General features: G+C 40.4%; 1 protein-coding gene across 1 annotated transcript in view; it reads right to left on the reverse strand.

Annotated features, from left to right (window-relative positions):
• ANO5 (anoctamin 5) overlaps nucleotides 1-16,896 on the reverse strand; it is a 73,482-nt gene that overhangs the window by 56,056 nt on the left and 530 nt on the right. The gene's annotated exons all lie outside the window — the stretch shown is intronic.

Here is a 16,896-nt window from a genome sequence, read left to right on the forward strand (position 1 = left end):
GCGGAGGGGAGGAACGGAGACCGGGGGGGGCCGCCCCGTCCGGGCGCGGTGCCCGACCCGTCGGCAGCCCCGGTGGGGACCCGCGCCCGGTCTCAGACTGTCGCTTCAGCCCAGAGGAAAGTCTTTGCCTCTGTCAGATCTCCATTAAACCCTTTGCTTTTCCGCTACGTAAATAGAAGTGACCGCAGACGAAAACTGGTTAAAACATCCAAAACGTGAACAGGGGTAGAAATCTCGAGGGTTTCTCCTCTGGAAGAGCAAACCCTTTTTCGGTGCCAGCAAGAGGTTTTTCTTTGGCCTGGCTGCATGTTTATAGTAGTTGGTCTTCGAGGAGAGAAGAGGGGGGGAAAGAAGTGGGGTAAAGGAATATTCCCTTTGTGGGTCAGTGGTGTGGGTTAACTGGCTAAACAGCCCCACGGTCCCCAGCTCAGTCCCCCCTCAGTGGGATGGGGGTGGGGAGATTCTGAAGAGTAAAACTAAGAAAATTAATGTGTTGATATTAACACAGTTTAATAATAACAGAAAGTATATCTATAAAAACAACAACAGAGGGAAAAAATCAAGAAAAGCAAGGGATACAAAAGTAAACAGTTGCTCACCACCAACTGATCAATGCCCAGCAAGTCCCTGGGCAAGGGCAGCCCCTTGCCAACCTCCACCCCCCCACCAGTTTTATTTCTGAGCGTGATGTGGTGTTGCACAGGATATATCCCTTCAGTCAGCTGAGGTCAGCTGTCCCCTCTGTGTCCCAGCTTCTTATGCACCCACAGCCTGCTCACTGGCATGGCAGTCTGAGGAGCAGAAAGGGCCTGGACACTGTGAGCACTGCTCAGGAGTGATTAAAGCAAACCTGTGTTACCTGCACTGTTACCATCACAAACTCAAAACAGCACCATGCAAGCTGCGATGAAGAAATTTAACTCTATCCCAGCTGAAATCAGTACAGTCATTCTTCCTTACTAAGGATAAATTGGCTCTTTTTGTCAATCCTGCAGGGATGTCAAGAAGAGCACACAGTTCTCCCACCTACAGGGCACATTTATGCTGGTGTCAGACAGTAATGGATAATGCTGTTCACTGTCCTGGTGACAGATTCAGAGCTAGCAGAAATGTTTTGGCTAATATTCCTGGTTTCTTTTTAAGTAGCTGCTGGGAGAGAAAAAGAAGGAAGAATAAAGGCTAAGGAAGGTGAAATGTTGCATGAAAAGGTGACAGAAGAAATGTAAGTCTTTCATCCCAGGTGTTGGATCAAGAGATAATTTGTCCCTCAGGTTGGCAGATTCTAGTCTAGGATCCCACATGTTCTCTAACCTAAAGGGTATCTCCTAGGATCGGATCTTGATGGTGCCATGGAGGACTGAAGGCTCCACAGAATCTCAGAATTGTTTTGGTTGGGAATGACCTTTGAGATCATCAAGTCCAACTGTAAGTCTAGCACTGCCAAGTCCACCGCTAAACCACATCTGTGCATCCTTTAAATACCTCCAGGGATGGTGACACAACCACTTCCCTGGGCAGCCTGTTCCAGCGCCTGACAAGCTTTTTAGTGAAGAAATTTTTCCCAATGTCCAATCTAAACCTCCCCTGATGCAACTTGAGCCTATTTCCTCTTTTCTTATCGCTTGTTAGTTTGCAGCAGAGATCTAACTCCACCTCCCACCAACCTCCTTTCAGGTAGCTGCAGAGAGCGAGAAGGTCTCCCCTCAGCCTTCTGTTCTCCAGGCTAAACAACCACAGTTCCCTCAGATGCTCCTCATAGTGCTTGCACTCTAGACCCTTCACCAGCTTCGTTGCTCTTCCCTGGACATGCTCCAGCACCTCAGTGTCCTTCTTCTAGTGAGGGACCCAAAGCTGAACACAAGATTCAAGGTGCTGTCTCACCAGTGCCGAGTACAGGCACAGCTGCTGTGCCTTCTCCAGGAGCAGGTGCCATTTCTGTGTCCTGGTTGCTGTCTTCAATAATATGAGGTATTTTCCAATCCATTATTTGTGTAGTTCATATATTTCACATAGTTTTTGTTAATACCATCTCAGGGCAGACCTTGAGGCCTTCTCTCTGATTAAAAGCATATGCAGCTTTTACTGCCTAATAACATTTTATGCACCAAACTGATAGGGAGTTTTGTTACTTGGGCGACTGTAGCACCACAGTGGTTTCATGACAGGATTTCTTAATCATAAAGTTAATAAAATGAGTCAGTAAAGGTGCTGGCCTTGTTTTCCAGGCTACATAGAGTAGTAGGCCTTTGTTTGTACTGTGCAGCATTACTGCTTTGAGAAGTGTATTTTTAGTCAGGAGCAAGACCTAAAAATGTGTCTGGTTCCTTTCCAAAGTCTGAAATGTTTAGTTTGGGTTTTAATCTCATGATGGAGGATGGTGGGAACAAGGAGCACAGGCATGGCACACCAGAGGACACCTTTAAACAGCTTGTAACTGCACACACCACACCAGGTCGTAAGGTTTGGTTTAAAAGCTGTATTTTCTGAGCCTTTAATTTCCTGACAGCATTATACATCTCAGATAAATGCTTTTATGCCCATAAGAGATACAATTAGAGCCAACATTCAATAGGAGCCAGGAGCAGCAAGAATTGCAGTGGCCTTCTAATTACACACTCATTCTGCCCAGCTCCACCCAGCATGTGTGGTGGTGAAGCAAACCATACCTAAAGCTGTGTAAGTACCATGTCCAGGATGCCAAAGAAGATTTTGGAGAGCTCTGTCTGTAGTTGGACAGGCTCATGGTTTGTTGAGACACTGTATTTGTGCAAATTACATAGTGGTCTGTGTTAGGGAGGGGTCAGAAGTCTGCTCTCCCAGAAGGAGCTATCTATGGAAGGCCTTGTGCCCATGGCAGGCACACAGGAGGTCCATGCTATACTCAGCGTTGAGGTTTCTTGTATATTCAGAATTTAAGCAGCCATTGTCTTGACTCCATGGTTTCACAGTATGCCTAAGAAATCCAGGGCCATGCTTCCTTCAAAAGGCACAGACCTTCCTCCCTCCCACCTTGCATTGTCACTGCTGATCAATCATAAGGCAACATGATGACTCAAGTCAACCTGAGTCACTGCAAGCAACAAGTACAGCCAAAACAAAGGAGGAAATGGGGAACCACACAACAGCAGGACCGTCTTATTTCTGAATGATCAATATTGTCACCAGGTATGCAACAGCCGTTTTGCTTTTGTTGGTCTGGAGTTCAAACACTGCTTCTAATACAGCATATACATAAACCAAAATAATAATAAAAACACCTAGAACGTTGTGGGTGTAGGTTGCAAGCATCACAAAAATTGCTAGCAGTGATTACACTTAGGATGTTTAGAAACAAAGTGTAATCCTTTGGTTGTGCTAAAGGAGAGCAGATAGTTTGTAGCCCTTAAAAAGCCTTGCTTTCCAATGATAGCTTTTTCAGAAGCATGGAACTGATTAACAAGCCTTCATATTTAAAACAACAACAACAACAACAACAAAACATGTAGGGCCATTTAAATTTTAAACATTAAATTATTTACAAATTTTGCTTTAAAAAATATTGACATTGTCTCAGGTAGGTACCCCAAGGTCGGTTCAAAACAACTCACATCTTGCAACTTGAGATGCCAATTTTTGAAAGTCCTGTTAGAGGACTGTCTAAACCTTTTTACACTAAAGCATCTTTGAAAATATAACCCTGAGTCCTAAATCATATGGAAAATTGAGCTTTTGTTTCTATCAGTTTGATGCTCTAAAAAGAATAATTCTCTATGATCTGTCATCTGGAAGGAATCTAAAATACACAGCCTTTGCATGTACCACTTGGGGACCTACCTGTAAGTTGTATGTTTTCAGGATTCTTGATGTTATATATGTCATGTATCCATGTCACAGTATCAGAAGGTGCAGCGACTTTCTGTTGTTGAAGATACATGTATTAGGTACACTAGGTTTGTTTAAAAAAACTTATACATATATATATATATGTATTCTGATTTTAGAAGGTTTTCAAATCAGACCCTGAGCACAAGTTAGAAATAACAAAACAAGACTTAGAAGAAGATGCAGGAGCAAAAGGGAAGGGATGTATCTCCTTCCCAGCCTCTTCAGCCTGCTCTTTCACTCTGATGACTGAACAACCCCAGGGATGGTTACTTTGCTGTGAGGTTTCAGCACATGCAGGTTACATCCCAGAAACAAATGTTGCTGCCTCTCATCTTCAGGAACGTGCTTTTGTTGACCAGTTAAAAGGCCTCTGAGGCTTTCTAGTTGAAGAGCTAATCTGTATCTTTGCCTGACTTTAAATTAGCTCTTTAGAATACAAATAATAATGTCATTTGGAAATAAATGAGTCTTTTAGAGACTAGTGGGGCCAAATACCAAACAGAGCTAGAAACGCTCAAACCCAGCATTATGATACCCGAAACTGTCATTCAGTTATCACAGGCTTTTTTAAAAAAATATTTTTTCTTTAATGCACCAGAAAGGGAGCACGGTTTGTGTATCTCAGGCAATAAAATCAGTTGAAATTTCAACACTTGCCTGAAGTGTGGGAGATCACAGGCAAGTTACTGTGAGTGAAGGATTTTCAGCCTCTCCTTATATTTGGCAGCCACCTCTCTCCTCTCCCTGCATGCAGTTCCTAAGGCTGCTTGAATTACACTCCAGGGCCAGGCACTAAGGAATACAGTCACACTTGCTGATGGCACATGGATTTGTATATTCAGGCAGCTGATTCCCTGTGTGTGCTGCCGCAGAGCCCTAAGGCCGTCAAGGAAGTGGAAAGCGAGTGCGAGGGGGCAGCCTGTAAACGCTTCTCTCAAAAGTTTTACATAGGATGTATGCAAAAGTTCATCATTACTCTGCGGTTTATTCCCACTCCACCACTTTTCACTTCGCCTACTGTTTGCACCAAGCGGCGCGGGTAAGAATAACACCTCTGGTGTCTAAACAAATGACTTCACAGTCTGTTATCTACCTTTTTATTGGCCAGGGTTGCTACACGTTTGCAAGAGTAGAACTGAAACCGGCTGCCCGGTTTGCAGCCTCCCCAGGGCAAGGGAAGTGGGTGGGCGCGGTCCCAGCTGTGCCAGCGGTGTCCCAGCAACTGCGGCTCTGAGCGCTGCTAGAGACACGGGTCATCTTAGCAGAAGCCTGTATCCCAGTGCAAGCACAAACAGGCCTCTTAGTTCTGTAATCTTGCAGTTACACTCCCATAATTGCTTTACAGCTGACATCAAGGCCTTCTAAAAAAAAAATAATCCCCAAACCAAACAATACAAAGAAGCCCCCCCGCCAACAAACAAACAAACAAACAAACAACAAACACATTATTGTGGTGCATTTTGAGGACTAGAGAGAATTAATCTCTTTCCTGCTGGTAGAACCATTCTTAAAGATACTTGAATATGTACCCAACCTATTTGCTAACAAGGTCTAAAACATGATTCTTCACTCTCATGTCTCCGTGGATACAGTTCCATTGATTTTGCTGAACTGCTCCTAAACAGAATGAAGATCAGTATTTAATTCTGATGGGCTCTGCTCTGATAGGTTCGCTCACATAAATGATTGTTGAATGCGGTAGGGTTGGGATAAAGCCACTTTATTGGTTCTGGCACTTAAATGACAATGCTAAGATAAGAAGTTGCATCATCTGAGCGAATTCCTGTGTGCTGGTGAAACCAGCCATTTTCTCTCTTGTCCTTTTATAGACAATTGAGTTTCTCAAGGCTTAGTGCCCTCTGGTGGTAATAGCCTATCTGTGAAACTAGATAGGCTCACACCTCATGCTTCCTTTTGGTGTTTTTTTGTTGTTTGTTTGTTTGTTTTTTAATTATTTTTTTTTAAACTTCCTCTGTTGATTATTCAGGGGTGAAAAATTAAAAACTAAAATACAATTACATACCTTTTTTGCTAACTCAGGGGATTGTGGAGTGAGTAAATGGGGATGATGTGTGAACGCCAGAGCACTGAAAGGATACAGAGAGCTCAGTAGCTCTAGCAGAAATATTAAAAAAAGTTGTTTCAGCTCAGTGTGCATGAATCAGCTGAGACAGTAAAACAGAACTGAATTATAAAGGCACCATAGAAGTACAAGAGAACAAAATAATGCAGTTGCATATGAGTTACACATAAAATTGTGTGTCATCATACATAAATTCAATAACCACAGGTCTTTGCATGCACCTTTTAATTACTTGTGCATTTCTCACATATGCACATTTTTAAACATCCTTGATTACATATTTTATAAGAAAGTGTATAAAAACTATATCAAGACATCAGCAGCTTTGTAAAAAATTCCAGAAAAAAAAATAAGCTCTTCAAGGTGTTCAAGGACAAGTTATTTTGTGTGAGATATTAAAGTACATAACATCCTTGATTATATATTTTATAAGAAAGTGTATAAAAGCTATATCAAGACATCAGCAGCTTTGTCAAAAATTCCAGAAAAAAAAATATAAGCTCTTCAAGGTGTTCAAGCACAAGTTATTTTGTGTGAGATATTAAAGTACAACTTAGCTGGCAGGCTGGTGAGAATAACAGAAATAATACTACAAATGATTGTGTAATCCTATGGGCAATATCAAATGACTCTGCTGTTTATAACATTCTCCATGAAGAGTAACAGTAGTTACAGCCTTAAGGAAATGTTTCATATTCACTGTTAAAAATTATTCTTAACTTCTACATATTTAGTAGACCTACTAGTAGCTTGGTATTCAAAGCTTGGTATTCAAAGCTTCCACTCATTTCAGCACACATGCTCAGCACCCCTATAAATGATTTAAACAGAGGAACCATCCTGCCCTGTTGGCATCTCTGACACCAAATGATCAAACTACATTATCTCTTTTCAGCTCAGCTCCTTGGTGAGGCTCTGCAGGCTACCTCCAGTGCCTTGGCTGAAGGTGTCCATCTTTCACAAGCTCGTGTAGTTTCCTATTTTGCCTTCTTTGCCAGCATTCCCATTCTTCTTCCCTGCAAAAGCAGAGAGAAGCTGCAAAGGCCTCTTTTCTTACAGAGTGGTCTAGGTGAAGGGCTTCAGGTAGCACTTCTAAGCAGGAATGAATGTGGATAGATGGGCCAGGAAAGGAAACAACGTGAAGTTTTTTATGGGGACAGAAAAGATCAGACAGAAGGAGAAAAAGTTAGAAATTAGCATTAATTGGAGCAAGCAAGATGAGGGGCTGTGTGTAGGGCTGCTTGCCTTAGGGAGGGCTGTGTGATGGTCAGAGGCAGAGAGAAAGGTGACTGAGGTGTTTCTGCAGTAACCAACCCCACCCAAGCAGGCACAGGTTTTCCCAGATTCCTGGGGCTGTTCACTGGCTGATACTCTCATGTCTGTGCTGGCCTGTACACTGATGGGTGTAGTAACACGAACGTATGCTGGGAGGCAGCCTTGTCCTAAGAGATAAATTAAATAGGGGGTGACATCAGCCTTGACCCGGTGCTACTTGATACAATCTTGCTTTTAATTCTAATAAAACTGACACATGAGCTGGCAGCACTTGGTTGTTGCAGCCCTTCAGTTTCCTCCTCATGTTCATAGCTTTTCCACAAACTGTGTGAGATACAGTGACCGTACATTTTCCAGCCTTTCCCCAGTCCCCAGCCCTGGTTGATCCCTATCCCAGATCCTGTCTGAATAATGTAGCACTTAATCTCGCCACCCAAGGGAAACCTTGTGCAAAGTTGTCAGGGCTGCCCTAGCTGGCCTGTCCACAGCAGCTGAAGCTTCAGCTGGGCATACAGATGAGTTGTGTGGGCTCTGGGAACACCACAAGCATTCAGGAGCAGCAGGAGCTGTGAAATGCATGAGCACCCTCAGACACATCAAGCAGAAGAAGGATCAAACAGGATCAGGCAAAAAATAAAAGCAACAAACTTAAGCAGAGAAGATGTATCTAAAAGTCAGTTCTTTAAAAGTAAGACAAGAAATTTGAGTAGTAGGATAAAATCAATATACTCTAATAATGTATGTACACCTTCTAACCAGAAACAAACACATCCTGTGAGAAACTGAGTGCCAAAGAATAAAAGCAATAAGTAAAAAAAAAAAAAAAAAAAAAAAAAAAGTAATGTGAAATGAAAAAGCTAATTGGCTGGGAAGTATATTTAAGATTTCAGAATAGAAAAACACTCTCCAAATACAAGGGGCTACTTTGTTTCATCTGGTTTCAAAGAGGCCTGCCAGAGTCAACAACACAATTTCCTCTTTTGGTTTCAGGTAGGAAAGCCAAAGTGTAACACAAATAGGCCAGCACATAATTCTATAATTTCTCTAGAGCAAATCTGCCATTTAAATACTTTTCCAGTGGCTTCCTCTGACAATGTTAATTCTCCTTTCCTGTCAAACTTCTAAATTCCTAAGAGGAGCTACACCATCTCTGATAAAAGTCAAGTATCTTTTCTTCAGACCATTGCTATTGTCTATAATATAGTTCTTATGAATTTTAAATTGGATTCTTTATCAGAAGACAAACTTGTTTCCCTAATTTTAAAAGTTTACTGTTTCACACTTCAGTTCTCATGTGAAAAGAGGCAAGAAGATAGCATGGTAATTACTTATCCAGTAACTACTAATTGCATGATTTCTGAAACTCTCAAGTCTCACTGCATTAATTGTGAACATTTTTTCTAATTGTTGAATCCATTGCTTCTCCTATTAATGAGAATATAGCTTTGGGTGATTCTCTTTAAGTTAAATCTTCAGGTAAGCTGATAACAACATACCCATCTAATGCTTGAAATTACTGGGCTTACCCTTCTCATTTGAAGATGAACACAGAGACATTCATTGGTAGCCCTCTGTATTGTAAAGGAGAGAGGTGATATTTGTGTGATCTGGTACATAAACTCTGGTACTGCAAATATATTAGTAAGACTGTTTTTCAAGAACTCCCATTTATGGTTTTTTTTTCAAGCTAGACTTTTAAGTATAAAATAATCTTTCTTGGGTCAAATTTGGTCCTCAGTTTTCTCACAGTTTTCTAGCACAGTCATACTCATCTTCTCAGAAACATAGTCGATGCCTTTTAAATTGTGCATGAATCAAGAACTGAGCTGGTATAGAACACATAGCACTTTTTGGCTTGACTTTTAAAACCACTCAATTGCACAAAGACTCAGTGAACATGATAGTTTCCTTCATGCCATTCCATGGGTTTTCCTGAAGAAGCTGCAACATCAGAATGTGCAAGGTGTAGTGCTCAGACTGTATCACCTCATACCCTGCCCCATCACTTCTCATGGGTGCATTACATGAGTAAATGTGACTTTACATAGGAGGGGTAACACTGGTTTTCCTGATCCATCCCTACATTAATTAAGAAAAGTGCTACTGCTTCATTTTTCAGTTCAAAGCACATCTGCATGTTTTGATAGAAGTCTCAAATTACATTGCTACTGTGAATATGAAGGTCATTTGCTCTTTGATTTCCATGTGATCTTCGGAAATAGAAGCAAAGCCTTGTGCAATAGCTGTAAATACAACACCTTTTAGTCCATTTTTTGCCTGCTGTTCTCCTAAAACTTGTCTGACTCAATTTAAGGGAGTAAGATTTAGTTAATATCTCCATTAAAATTACTGAGGAAAAGTTTCATTAAAATTGGCCTTTCAGTGATAGGTCTGTGGCTTCTGATGTCATTTAATTTTCCTGACTCTGACACATTGGGAATTAAAATAGAATGACATTTTTTAAAACTGTCAGTAATCACTGCTCTTATCAATCATTAGACAATGAGGCACCATCTGTGTCAGCTAACTTTGCCTCGGCCTGCTGCAGCTTTTTTCTTAATTTCCTTTGTACTTTCACAAAGTAATGAAGTTATTAAGCTTCATTCCTCGGTTTCTGTTTGTAATATCGATATTCTTCCCACGCGTTTCCTATCATGCTCACACAAAAGCTGAAACAGGCAGAGCATTTCTCTTTACCTTGCACTTATGAGCATCCATGCTATTTTAAAATGATATGTCTGACTGCTAATTTTTTCGTATCTCCATACCCTAGCCCTTAAGAAATGCTAATGGTCTAAGAGTCCATCATTATTTTTCTATCTGCATGCTCCAGAACTCATGATTAAAATTTCTTCTGCTACAATGCCTTTTAACCAGACATCTGATAATCTTTATTCTTAATTCATTTTCAAGATCATGCTTTGCTGCTAGACTGGGGCTCCTATGCACAATTCAGCACAATTGCATATGTTGTCAGCACTTGCTTTAATAATTCTTTCTTAACACTAATCTTTTTAGCAGTGTTATCAGACACTTTGTGAGACCTGCTTTTATGTTTTGAGAAACCCTTTTCACATGTCCCTTATAAGCTTTCAGAAAATTTTCCTTGTTGGTTTCACTGGCTGTTTTTAGAGCTGGGACAAGGAATGATGTGATTCTTCCTGTTGCTTTTCTCTCACAAGGAACTCTGAAACACAGTTATGTTCCCCACCATGATTATGTGGTGCCCTGAGTTCAATGGACACATCTGAACACTGTATGAGGAGCTAGATTTGAAACTTGCCCTGTGTGGTTTCCTAACACTGACCCTTTCACCACTGATTTGAATTCAGATAAAAAATAGGCCCTGACAGTGATGAGATAAGCATTGTCATCAAATGCTGTTCCAGAACACGTCCCCTTGTCGCTACTCATCACTGGTTTTGATCTAAACAGTCCAGTGATAATCTATCAACTCAAGTGTCAATGATAAAATTATGAACAGTGGGAATATTGCTCCACGTTTCTACATTACACATCTCAGGAGTTGCTTAGCTGGCAGATAAGGGGTATGTCAGGAAATAGAGTCCTGGGCATGTTGTATGAAAAATGTGCCAGATGCTTTCCTTAGTTTTATTACACCTGTTGTGAACCTGGCCAAATGAGCTTGGCTTTGTGCAACAAATCATTTCTGGTGATAAGTTTCAAGCAACTATAAATTTGCTAGTGAAATTGGTTGGTTCAGCAAAAAAAAAAGCAGGACATAGACCTATCTGAGCCAAACCCAAGTGAACAGCTTGGCTGGAGCCCCATTTTCCTGTTTTAAAATGCAAAGTAGCCAACAGGAGTCACAAAGAGGTGGGGAATTCACAATTGCCTTAAGTGTTGCAGTCCATAATAGCATTTTATTTAACTTCTGCCAGAGTATCCTGACCTTAGCTTAGTTTTTCTCTCCCACCTCAGTTTGTACCTTGATCTCATCCACCTTGTACCTATCTAGGTTACCTAAAACCTGAACTACCTCAAGTAAAATTCAATGGTTCCCAGGTATAAAAACCTTACCTATTCCCCCGCTAATTCTTTTCTGATATTTCACTCTTGCAAACTCAAAAACCACTGCTTTGATGTGGCTTGGTCAGCCTCCTCCTTTAGAAGTCTCCAGACCACCTTCTAGTTGTTCTGCTGTGTTGTGTACATTATTAGAAATCAGGCCTTTTTCTGATGGCAAGAGGCTTATGTAGAGATCTCCCAGTACAGAGCCTGAGTGAGATACCAGAGCTGGCAGAGTGGTGATTCTTACAAGTGACAGGTATATCCACGAGCTAGAGATCATTAGGCATATACACCTAAAATACAGATGCAGGTGTTGAAAGTGTAACTGGGAGAAGTAACAACTGGAATAAACCACAGAACAAGATAATAATCCAGAAGATACCATTTTTAATGGAGACTTTCTATTTTGTAAAATTGTTTTTCTTCATGTTTCAGAATGAAAATATTTTCCTTTCTGTATGTTAAAAATATAACCCAAGAAAAACGAGTTCTCCCCTTTTTTCCTGTTTTGCATCTCTTATTTTCTCTTCTCCTGTTACAGTCTCACACTTCTACACAGAGTGAAAATTATGTGTAATCTGAATAACAATTCATGTAAGTTTACTGCTGTGTCATGTATGGTGGTTTATGTCCCAAATAACAAGGATTCCTCTGGCATGTAACTAATCTTCCCAGAGCCTTTGCATTCTTCACCTCTGTTCTCTCTTCTCATCCTGCTGGTGCTACCAGCTCTTCTTACCCACCTCCAGATCCCTTCCCTTTCCACTTGATTCTTATATCCTTTCCATTCCTCTCCTAATCAGCCTTCCCTGCTCCTACCCTCAGGTTTGTTTATAATTCTTTTCCCAGCCAGCTCTGAGTATCTTTTCCTTTCTTGGAGTTTCAGTGCTTTTGCCTTAAGATGGAATGTAGGGTATGGCAACAGCCCAGGATTTTTTGCTGCTCCCAGGGCTGACTTCCTGCTTCTCCTGCAGAGCCACACATTCTCCCTTTTCCTTCCTAGCAAAGCCAGATTTCCTGCTGTCTGAAACAGAGGTTGCTGCTGTTGGGAACAGGTGCTGTCACAGTAGTCTCCTGGTATCCAGCAGTTATCCTTGGTGAGCAGCAAGTATTTTATGTTACCTCTGAATGCATCCCTGTCTCTTTGGCTGCAAGTATTGACATTTAACATTTGACCATACAAAATGTTTTGGCACCAGACTGATGTGGGCTGTTGCTGATACTGTCATCCTTTGATCCCAGTGTGGTGATCCCTTTGGAAGTGTTACGATACCATTCATGATGAATAAATATTAATCTATTTGAATCTAATGGTGCTGGAAATCTATGAACCTAAACCTGAAATGTTTAGTTTGTCCATTTTAATACCAAATTTGCACTAAACTTAATGGCTCAAGATGTTGTTTTTTACTGTTATAATGTCATTGAAAAAGAGAAAAACTTGTCAGAGGCATTCATTTTTAGATAGCAATGTATCTCTCAGATGAGGAGACTCAACCAGAAAACAAATATAATTGAGAAGATCTTTAGGCATTACAGGCATTACACAGAGAATGGAAAAGCTTTTCTATAAGGGTTTGATATGACATATTAGAAATCATTTTCATTTCTTTTGAATTAGCATCTTACATTCCCAGAGGCTTTCTCTTGAGTTTAAAGAGCAGAAAGAAGAATACTGTCCCCAGAAAAAGCTATCCTGTGTAATTGCTTTCTTCTCTGCTTGCAATCAATCATTCTTTCAGTGAGGCTGATCTTATGTGCTGCTCCCTGGTTGCAGGTTACTTCTTCCTGTATGATACCCATGGCTGTAGCTCACCATAATATGATCATCCAATTTGCTAGGTTTAGTCATCTGTGGCTAGGTTCTTGAACACAGTATTTTGATTTGGTTTAGTGTGGAGAAGTGTGTTCTTTCTTTCCTTCATTGTTAAATGCTTTTTAAAAAAGTGTTTGTGCCTTGCCTCTGGCTTTCACAGTGGAATAGAATTACACTGCAGTACCTCATGGAGCTCCCCTGAATTGCTCCTCCTGTAAGCAGACTAGTTAGAAAGATGTGCAAAGCTCTCATTTGGGGAACATCTGGAAATATTTTTTTCTATATTTAGCCAGCATTTAGTCATTGGCTTTTTTGGTCTGAGACCTAGAACAACAGATTTATCATTCAAACTGAGAGTCCAATGTTGTTTTGCAAGAGCTAATGTTAATAATTTGAAGTTGGTGCTTTAAATAAGTTTACTATTCCTGAGACTCTGTTCTCTGGAAAGGATTTCTCTCATTCTGGACAAAACAAGAGAAAAACAGCACAAGATAATTGTGTAGGTCAATGACAAGGTTATTAAGCTGGCAATGGAGAAATGCCATATCACCAGAAATGGTGAGTTAGAGCTCTCTCTTGTTGGTATCTATCTCCTACACCATGGAATCTTTTGCTATTAAAACTGTTTTGTCCTATAGATTTGTTGACGACAGAGTGAAGGTTAAGGAAACTGACTGTAATCCACTGGTTTGGGCACCCACCTGGTGTAATGGAAACCAACTCTGTGTTCCAGCCCCATAGGCATAAAGGTTTCTGTTAGAAAGGCAGGAGTGAATTATGCATGACAAAAACACAGTACAGAAAATGATATTAGCATATGTAACATAGAGAGGGTTAAGTGTAATTACAGTAGCTGTACACAGCAAAGCAGAGATGAGTAGAAAAACAGTGGGACAAATGCTGTTCCTTTGGAGTAACTTTTGTGTGGCTGGAGAAACAGCTTTCAGGCTTCCTTTGCTTTCTATAATCTGGACATTTCCCTGGCATACTTTTTTTTTTTTTTTTTTGTCAAAGCTCAGTATATAGCACAGATGAGGGTAAATGATCAATTCATATTCAGCCTCAAATAAACTCTAGGATTAGACAATTCAGATCTGATATGCCCCCAGGTGCTTACAGACTGAAGAAAACCCTTTTCCTTCCTTCTCATGGTCACTTTTCAGGCTCTCTGTGGTTTCAGGTTGGAACTGTAGGGATCATCAACCACAAGTATACATTTGCTGGGGAACTAGGGGGTGAAGAACAAATACATGAGGCTAAGGAATTTGTGGATCCATGGCAGAAAGATATCTTAGTGCAGTTCTCAGTCTAGAATATGTTTAGCTCCTGCCCACCCAGCAGAGACTTACGTAAAACTGAAACACCTCATACTTTTTGAGGTATTTTTTCAGGGCATAATTTAAGTCCTTTTAAAAAACTTTGGCTTTTATTTTAAGCCTCAGATAAATTGATTTAAACAATGTCTGAGTGCATTATGTCCTTCCACTACCTACTGGTTTTGGTATAACAGGAATATTCACCAAGCCTTTCTTTGGAAAGTGAAAGCCGTTTTGACAGCAGAAATACAACTGTGACTACTGACTAAATCTAAAATAAGGGACTTAAGGGTCATGGCAATTAGCAAATGATGCTGGTGATGTAAGCATGTAAACTCGATGCAGTCCTGCTTTTCTAAAAGTTCTTATCATCTTAGAGGAAGCTGGTGTCTTTGTGCATAGTTCTATAAATGCTCTAGCGTCTGGGTGAATTCCTTAAACTTATGGTCTTTCCTGTCTCCACTTTCCTAGACTCTGTTTTTTACATAATACCTCAGAAAAAAATAGTTCCAGTCTTATCAGTGCTTAACTTTGTGTTTTGTTACTTGCTAGCTAGCCTTGTGTTTTGTATTTTGATGCCAAGAGCTCTTAAACTGCATGACTGCCTGACTCTAATTCACTCTGCATTTGTGTTTGTTGGAGCTGTTCTATTGTTTCGACATCCTGCTTACACTGAATGTTTCATGGTTTCTTTATATTTATGCTGGAAGAAAATTATTCATGAGCTTTAAGAATATAGAAATCTTCCTCTCTTATCTTTCCTTCTCTCTTCATCTCACAGCTACTGTAATGCATTCATGGAGTGATTCTGTGAGTATCAAGTGTAGAAGTTGCAGGGTTCAGACCTGGTGCCTCCTCCCTCCAGCAATCCAGCTTTATTCACTGATCTTGCTGAATTTTGGTGCTTACTGGGGGAGTGAGAGCTGGCCCCAGGTTCTATCACAGCCCTAGTCAGACTCCTTTGTGTGTACAGTTCATATAGGTACTATTCATTCTAGAAATTAATCTACTGTATTCTTTTTAACAATGGAAACTAAATGCATCATTCTTAAATCAAATCAATGTCATCTGTATCAGTCACCAGGGGTCTCTTGATCTCTTTCTAGCAAGGATTTTGTTATTCAGACATTCCCCACAAGCTGTCAAATGGTCCAACTCAATATCAACTAATAAAGCAAGCACCCCTTAAAAATTTCCCCTGGGAATCTTTTTAAATTGAACAGGGAGTAATAAATCTTGCAGTGTCAATAATGGTGAAAATGTTCATTTGGTTCACTCTACTATGTGCCTCCTCAAGTGAAATGTCAAATGCTGTTCTGGGAAGATGGCTGTGACTTGGATTCACTCTGTTGCTCCCTGCCTGCAGCACCCGTTTCAAATCTGTGGCAAAGTGCTGACTGAGATGGGCTGTGTAACAAAAGTGTTCTGGTGATCTGGCTGCCTTCTCAACCTTTTAAATCTCAGCTTCTGGTTTAGTGATGCCCTTAAATGAAAGTTAGATGATGGGCAAATGTGCTGATAAAACCTGCTCGGATGGCCAACTGCTACAGTCCCTAGCATGCTGTAGAAATGTGTCCATCTACTTAGCATAGCATGAGTCTGATTTACTGTACCACACAAAGCTGGGTTAACCATCAATAACATAATATTCTTTATTATACAAACTGGCTAAGAAAAGGGGTTTGTGGTGTAAATTTAGTCTACTAAGGGCATTTCTGTGAATAAATTGTGCTAGATGTTCTTTTCATCCTTTTCAGCACAGATTTTTTTCACAGATGTCATTCTTGGGCATTAGACAATTTATTTTTTTTTTCTTTGCTCCTGCTGTTGTGAAAGGAGAACTGCAAGTACTGACATTAAACATTTTGGGAAATTTGTTCTATTCTTTTTATAACAAGTGAAAGCAGTCCTGCCAGAACTTAAGCCTTCAGTGACTTACGTTTCTATTTTGTCAGGTTATTTCTTAGCTACTTGATGTCCTCTTAAGGGAACTGATTAAGGGGCTATTTTCAAAGTCCCAGTTGTATCCTTACTCCTTACTCTTTATTTTTTCATATTTTTTTTTTTTACATTTTGTATCTGCAGTGGAAACAAAACAGCAGCTTTAAGAATGACAGTAAAGTATTGTGACAGGAGATAACAAGTGCTAAAAACTTCTGATTACCAGATGTTAATTTCTGGGCTTTGGTTGGGCACCAGAGCAGTCCAGAGATGGTACAGCTAAGGACCTATGTAGCTGTTTTGAGATTCTTATTAATATTTTTTAAAAAACTATTTTATTTATTCCATCCTGCTAAATTTACTTAACTTTCCTTTTCTTGGCTGCTTAATTCACCTCAGGGTTTGCTTAAGCTCTTTGTGGGTGGGATAGGGAAGTTCTTAATTTGCGTACTGGGCAGGCAAGGAGACCTTGTCTTTTATTCATCAGCTTTAATACTCAAGAATCAACCCACAGACACAGACCTGCCCTCCGTGTTGCACAGCAGCCACCTCCCCTGCCTCCCCAGATC

This window comes from Chaetura pelagica, unplaced genomic scaffold (genome assembly GCF_000747805.2).
Source record: "Chaetura pelagica isolate M959 unplaced genomic scaffold, ChaPel_1.0 scaffold164, whole genome shotgun sequence".
Taxonomy (NCBI): domain Eukaryota; kingdom Metazoa; phylum Chordata; class Aves; order Apodiformes; family Apodidae; genus Chaetura; species Chaetura pelagica.